Source organism: Brassica oleracea, chromosome C9 (genome assembly GCF_000695525.1).
Source record: "Brassica oleracea var. oleracea cultivar TO1000 chromosome C9, BOL, whole genome shotgun sequence".
In the NCBI taxonomy this organism is placed as follows: Eukaryota; Viridiplantae; Streptophyta; class Magnoliopsida; order Brassicales; family Brassicaceae; genus Brassica; species Brassica oleracea.
The window spans coordinates 12,563,781-12,571,281 of record NC_027756.1 but is presented as its reverse complement, the minus strand read 5'-3'; the positions used below and the strand labels follow the sequence as shown (position 1 = coordinate 12,571,281).

The 7,501-nt window shown below is 32.2% G+C and overlaps 1 long non-coding RNA gene across 1 annotated transcript; it reads left to right on the top strand.

Annotated features, from left to right (window-relative positions):
• The first annotated feature begins 3,954 nt into the window (after positions 1-3,954).
• Positions 3,955-5,550, top strand: LOC106316027. The gene is made up of 5 exons (XR_001264702.1): positions 3,955-4,452; positions 4,531-4,688; positions 4,762-4,805; positions 4,892-5,070; positions 5,156-5,550. It is a non-coding gene; the product is annotated as an uncharacterized LOC106316027 (long non-coding RNA).
• Positions 5,551-7,501: the final 1,951 nt, after the last annotated feature.

Genomic DNA, 7,501 nt, shown 5'->3' with positions numbered 1-7,501 from the left:
AGAGTAATCACATAAATCAACATAAGACCTCTTGTTTATTTACAATATATTTATGGTAAATAAATCAAAGTAACCATTTTATTTATTTATATGGTGTATAATTATATTTTAATATAAATATTTATTATTGAGACTTCCTACTCATATGGTTTTATTAACATTTGTATATTTGATGCAACAAAAAATTTAAACCATTAATCCCAAAATTTTCGATGTGATATTTTTTGATGAAAATTTTAAAATTAAAATATTAAGGTCTCGATATCTTTCAATGCAAATTTTAAAATTAAAATATTTATTTATTTTTAAATGGTCCATAGTTGAATTTAAACATTATTAATATATACATATATATTATTTAATATGAATATATATTAAATTAAAATTTAAAGTAATACGATTTTATGATCATTGTATCTTGTTATAACAAAAAAAAACAAAATTAAGTCATTAATCATAAAATTTTCAAAAGGATTTTTAACATTTTTTTGTAATTTAAAGTCTTTTTAAAAAATTCAAAATATAAAATGAGGAAGGATACAAAAATTGTTATCAAATCTTTATTATTCATAATCATTAATTGACATATATATGTTAATCATATTAGATAACACCGTAGTTTTTATTTAATGAAAGAATATACGCTTCTTATATTTTGGGTTAATATAATATTCCTTAGCAATTAGATTTTGGACCTACAAATTATTCAATTGATTTTTATGCTGCAACGTAAATCAAATTGACATTCTAATTAAGTGACACATCCTCAGGTCTCTTTTGTAACTAATACAAAATATAGGTTATAATTTTTTTAATGATTTTTGATTAATATATAGGGAATTTTATATTGATTTTCAAAAACTAATTATATGACTTGTTGGTTGACAATTGAATGAAGGAGTTTGGATTGTTTGCTTTTCTTATCTTATGATACTTTCAGTTCTAAAGAAGCTATGAAGGAATATGTAATGTATTATGATAAACTGAGTAAATTTACTATGTAAAAGTGAGATACTAAGAGTACAAACATATGATAAACTGCAAATGCAAGAGAAGGTAGCGAAGAAGGAACAATCTCTATACGTTTTTTAACACTCTCAGGCATTAAACTCCATAAACATAGTTAACATTGAACTGGATTATTGATACAATAAGGAGCCATATAGACAACATCAAACCAAAGAAACAAAAACAAGAAATAAAAAAAAATACAAAAGCAAGCTCTTCAATCTTCTCAAGCTGTTGGAGGTTGAGTAGTTTTATTTTCTTCATAAGCTTTTCTAAGCTTTTTTTTGTCTTTCCTAGGAGGATATTTGTTCGAATCTAGGTTGTGTGTTATGGGGGCACGTGCACCCGTAATAATTTGGGTATTCAAGGTTTAGTATACAGAAATTAATTATATTTCTAAATATGGTAAATAAAACTGATTCATGCACCCATATAAATCCACGATCAACTCCCTATTTTCTGTAGTTTTTATTTTCTTCCCATTTATGCACCCGGTTACAAAACCATCAACTCCCTATCTTCTGGATTCGCCACTGTCTATGCGTGTTGCATCATATATCTTCCATCGTGAAGCATCGATCTGGTTCCAGTTTTTTTTTTAACTATGCAGAGGTATCATAGTCCACGGAAGTGGTCCAGACTAGTCACGTGTTGCCACGTGTCGGTCCTCTGTCCAATCTGGTTCCAGTTGTCCTCTTCTCACACATTTACACCTCTTCTCGGAACATTGGCTAATCCACTCTCGTCTTCATTCCCGTCCAAACACTATCATCCATCGTGTAATATAATCTAAAGTGCACCCGCTCACTGATCCTGTTATATAATAAAGTCCACTTATCTACCAGCTTAAATATTCCTCGCTGGCTAAATACTTTGAGAGCAGGACAAGCATGCATTAAGCACATCATTTTGTTGTACAGGTAATACTTAAGAATATAAACATTCTCTCTACGTCAAAGGTAGTCTTCTTACCTGCCCAAATAAGCCAATAATTAGTGAGAAGTTAATTACTTTACTATCAAGATTTAAGAAACAAGATCAGTAACAAACTAACGTACCTTAGGGAGTGAAACTATGTCTGAATCCACCGCCACAACCGTCTCTTCCTCTGCCACCGCACCTTCCATCACCACAAACAACCATGGCACCACCATGTCTTACTCTGCCACCACTCTCTCCTCTACCACCGCTCCTTGCAGTCATCCACCACCACCAGAGAAAAAGTCAAAGACGTAATGTTTAATCATCATTCATGTCAAAGACTATTGTCTTCCAAATTTTGTTACAAGGTTGAAGTATTTCAGTTGAAGAACTCATGACTCGCAGACGAAAGAGAGAGGCGGAGACGACTTCGTGAGGGTAAAAAAAAAAGACGGGTCGAGAAGGGAATAAAACTAGGAATTAATTTTGTTTAATTTATTTAATTATTTTCTTAATATATTAATTAGTTTTAATCTTAATTATTACACGACCATATCACTGATTTATTTAAAACCTATACCTTTAATTAAATTATTAAAGTCTTATTTACTTATTCCACGAAATCTCTTCTAACAGACTAATCTATTAAATCATTAAAGCCTATCGTAACCTAATTGATCTATATTATTTCTCTATACTAAAAAAATATCTAACTATATTATTTCTGTAAACGTAACCAATCGTAAACCATATGTTTTTGTTTTCTTTTAAAAAGTATATGGTGTTGTGTGGGTTTTACTTATTGAAACTTACACCATCTAATAACATACCGCATTTCCAAGGTTTTCGAATATACATCTCCATAATTTTATTTGACAAATCAGTTTTTTACGTATCGCCCTAGTTAATTACGTAGATAAATATAATATTTAACTGTCATTATCAAAAAATATTTAATAAATTATGTCTATTATTTTTTAAATTGTAATTTCCTTTTTTATATTTTCAAATTAACATATATAATAAAAACAAAATATTCATATAATAAAAACGAAATATTATATTTAAGGATTCATAGTTTTACATATTTAAACAACATAATATACCTCTAATAAGAATGCACAAACAACATAATATACCAAAATAAAATTGGTCTAAACGGGATGACAATTTAATTTGCGTGGATCTGAGACGGGTTTAAATGAGATGGATTTATCCGTTTTAATATCTCTACCAAAGTTTGATGCTTTTCTTATTATACTTTTACGATATAAAATCATGCGCTTTCAAAATCTAGTTATATTTAAAATTTAAATAAAAGGCTTAGTTGGGGTTTCATAAAACAGAGCAACATTAGATTGGTATTATTCTATATTGACAATGATAGCAATTTTTTGGTCTATTGTTCTAATTAATTTCCATTTTAACCGGCAGTAAAACGGGTCAGGTGAAACGGGGTTGACCCTCTCAGGGCCGGGCCTGGATACAAGCCCATCAAGCATTTGCTTGAGGGCCGATCAATATAAAAAAAATATTTTGAGGCAAATTTTCTTAAGGATTACATAGTAGAGATGGCGTAAGTAGCTCTGATCTGAGTCGCTTGTCCTGGGTTCAAATCCTGACTAATGCTGTTAAAGGGCCAATTTTTTATCTTGCTTCTATTCTGCCAAATACTAGGCACGGCCCTGGACCCTCTTCCCTATCTAGACAGACACAGTCTCATTGGGAAACGACAAAATACTTATAACAAATGCTAATTCACTATCTATATCTATATCAATAAAGTTGGATTGCCTCTCTCTTCCTGCGTCCACGTCATCAAGGAAGTATGGGCGTTTTATGACACGTGGCGTAGGCAAACAAAATCGATCCCGTGTTTGTTTTTTCTTGGACTGGGCTTCTATCTCAATAAACTTGCTTTTGTAATAGATTTGCGAGTGGGCTTTTGAAAACAAATGTAAAGCCCATAAAGTTTTAGGTTTCCTCTTCCTCTTCATGCCTTCGACATTGGTATAACAGCCAAAATATACAGAAACTAAATCGACAAACATCTCCCTGTAACGTCTCAAGCTTCCATTAAGAGGTGCTTAACTCCGATCTTTTGCGTCATTATCCCACTAGGAAGCATTCAATCGACCTCTTCGCATACTACAATAACCGGATGAAGATTCAACTATAAATATCACATCTTCCAACTATGGGCAGCCCAGGTCAAACGAGATCTAGAAGAATAGTTTACTCTAACAACCAATACCGACGATGGCGATCTCATACACTCTCCTTGCCAATTTGACAAGCAAGTCCTCTTATTCTGATTATAGAAACAGAACTTGGTCTATGTTAGATGAATTGATCGTTTAGGTTTCCTCTTTCTTTATCTGTCTTTCGATGCTCATTTCCTTAAAGATTGCCAGGTGGTGAGACATACGAGTCAGCGTCTTCATCAAAGGTGGTTCACGCACAAAAAATTGAACCACTTTCCACTTTTGAGCTAACCAATTTATTATCACTTCTGCTCCTCAGGTGAAGTCTGATATATTTAAAATTTATTACCCTTTGAGAATATGCTTTAGATTTCTGTTTTCTTTCTAAACTTGGCAGCTCATTAAATTTCTATGTGCGGCCAAAGTGACTGGGATTCATCTAGATGAGAGTTGGTGTTACATTGGCTGTTCCGGGTGTTCAAAGAAACTCATCTGAGAGGAATCTTCCTTCACATGTGTCGCATGCAATGAAACTAATTCTCTCGCTGAAGTCAGGTAAGAAATTGTTAATGTTGTGTTTCCACGTATTAATGAAAGCACAAAACAAATAATCTTTCCCTTGCAACAGCTAAACTGATGCATGTTCTAGCTTCTGAGACAGCACAGATTGTGGTATGAACAATAATCAACCACTAACTATAAGAGTCCATTATTACTTGTGTAATGAGTCATATATAATGTTATCAACCGGTTTGCAGGGGATAGGTGTTAATGCTCAGGTTGACACTGAACTGCCTCGATCACTAGCTAAGATTGTTGGGAATACCTACACCTTCCAACTCAAATGAAACGACTTCAATTTTACTTCAAACCATCGAACCTTTACAATTTCGGCATATTTACTACAATAGAGTTTGCACCTATGCCAGCCTTCGTTGTAAGTGTTGATCTCTTCTTCTAATGTGAATTTGCTGATTATTAGAATTAATATATGATCTCACTCTTTGTTACGTTAATAACAGGAAGGTATACATGTCCCTAAAGCAGCGCTTCCTGAAGCTGTGGCACCAGGATTAGATGCCAGAGTTGTTAACGCTGGCAAAGTTGCAGAGCAAGCATTTACATCTGATGGTTCACATCCATGACGTTCAGCACCAGCGAAAGAACAATTTGCAGAGGATGAGAATGCCCCGAAGAAAGCACGTTTGGAATGAGTCCAATATAGAACCTAAACAACCACCTCTTCTCCTTATCAATCAATGTTTAAGCATCTTTCAAGTTCCTTTAAATCTATTTCCCTTTTTTTTAATTTTGAAAAAAACTCAATGCGGTGGTTGTTGTTTTTTCTTTTATTAATGCAAATCTTTTCAGAATAAACATCCTCATGTCTTGGCTTAATAAGTATCGATTTCATGCAACTTCGTTATTACGTTCAAGCTTACCCGCACTTGCAAGGCTTATCAAACATATTACAATGCAGACAATAGATAATATTAGCCATAATCTATTGTGCAGCTAGCATCACATACTTTGCCACATCCTGTATATTTCTCACGTGTCCCTAATCCCCAAGTAAGGACTATATTATACCGCTCCTAACATCCCAGTTCGTTGCGTAACGAGGTATATAAAAATAAACTATATATATCACCCAGCGCCTACAGGAAAAAAAAAAAAAACCAATATAAGTTAAATTAGCAGAAACCTCATTATATGATTCGAATGGTTTAAAAACTAGGAACCCTAAGAAAACTTTAAAATTAATAGTACAAATATTTTTGGTTAATTAAAACATAAGGTGTTACAAAATAATAAATAAAATAAATAAAACATAAGAATCTTGAACCAATTTTAAATAATAGTTATATTATTAATAAGGTGCAACGTCAATATAAAAACATATATTATGACGCTGTCTTACAAATCCACACTAAATATAAATTATTATAGATAATCATGGTAAAATTAACAATCTAATGTAAACAAACGGTCAATTCATCACAAACCATTAACTCAAAAAAACAAACGCTTCTGAATAAATGGTCCTTTTAAAAAAAGTTACAAGAAGTCAAGAAAATTGAGAATTTAAACTCACCATATATAAGACATAGCTATATAACCTTACCATGTTTTCAACTTTGAAGTCACACAAATAAAAGAAGAATGAATAGCAAACCACTTCTTTCTTATGAGTTCTCACACCAAACAAGATTTTCAGGAGCAACTCCCCAACACATACTCCAAGCCTACATCCACAGGACGAACACACAACCATTTATCATTGATTTTTAGCTACCATCAATCACCGACAAACAAGGTAATTTTAATGACCCAACAACTGAAGGCATGGAATTTATGTTAATTTACCATGAAATAGAACACCCCGATTCAACCCTGCTTATTCAAGAGACAACCCAATACATGATGAATTTACAAACAGCCGAAGACATAAACATAACTGATGATCTTCAAGTTACTATTACCATCACAGACTACAACCAAAACACTATTGCAAGACTTGATGTCGACCTTACTGTCACCGATCTTGAGGGAACTAATAGGCCTTCAACTATAGAAAAATAAAACAATACATGAACGGTATGCTTCATAAATTACAACAATGAAACCTACCTATACTCTCTTACTTGCGGCCATACTTTCCATTTCCGCTCCATTATATCAATGGCTTCGTACAAACATAAGCTGTCTCATATGTAGGGAAAGTCATCTATGATTCAGCTTTATTACAGTTTATAAGGGGGATTCTTATGTTCAAGTTTTCAGTTTCATTTACATACTGTTTTTGATTTCCGTATTAATTTTCTAAAAAAATATAAAAATGTTTTCCCTCATTTCCTAATATGTTCCACTTTCCATAATTAGTTTTTCATCAAAAATCAAATAAGAAGAATATATGAACAAAACTTCATTACTGCCACAATGAAGCCCCGACAAATTGCCACATCTTTGACATATACAAAGTATGCGAAGATTGTTACTACTTTAATAGGATGAAACAATTTATTATCTTTGACCCAAAAAACAATTTATTATCTTTTTTCAAACAAGATAATCCCAAAAACAAACACAACTATTTATATTTTCCTTCTTGAACATCAAATTTTCTTTATGTTTAAATTTCAACTAAATTAATTTTGTTACAACTATCGGCTTTTATTCTACTTTTGTTGAATCGATCAGTCACAACCACCTATGCTACTCCACTTTGAACTAATCGACTTCAAAACAAAGTAATACACTACGGTCGCTAAGAACTATCAAATAGATCAGAAAAAATATTATTCTCTTTCAACTTATTTTCATCTTCAAACATAATCTCTTTACTAAAACCATGAAATTATAAAATC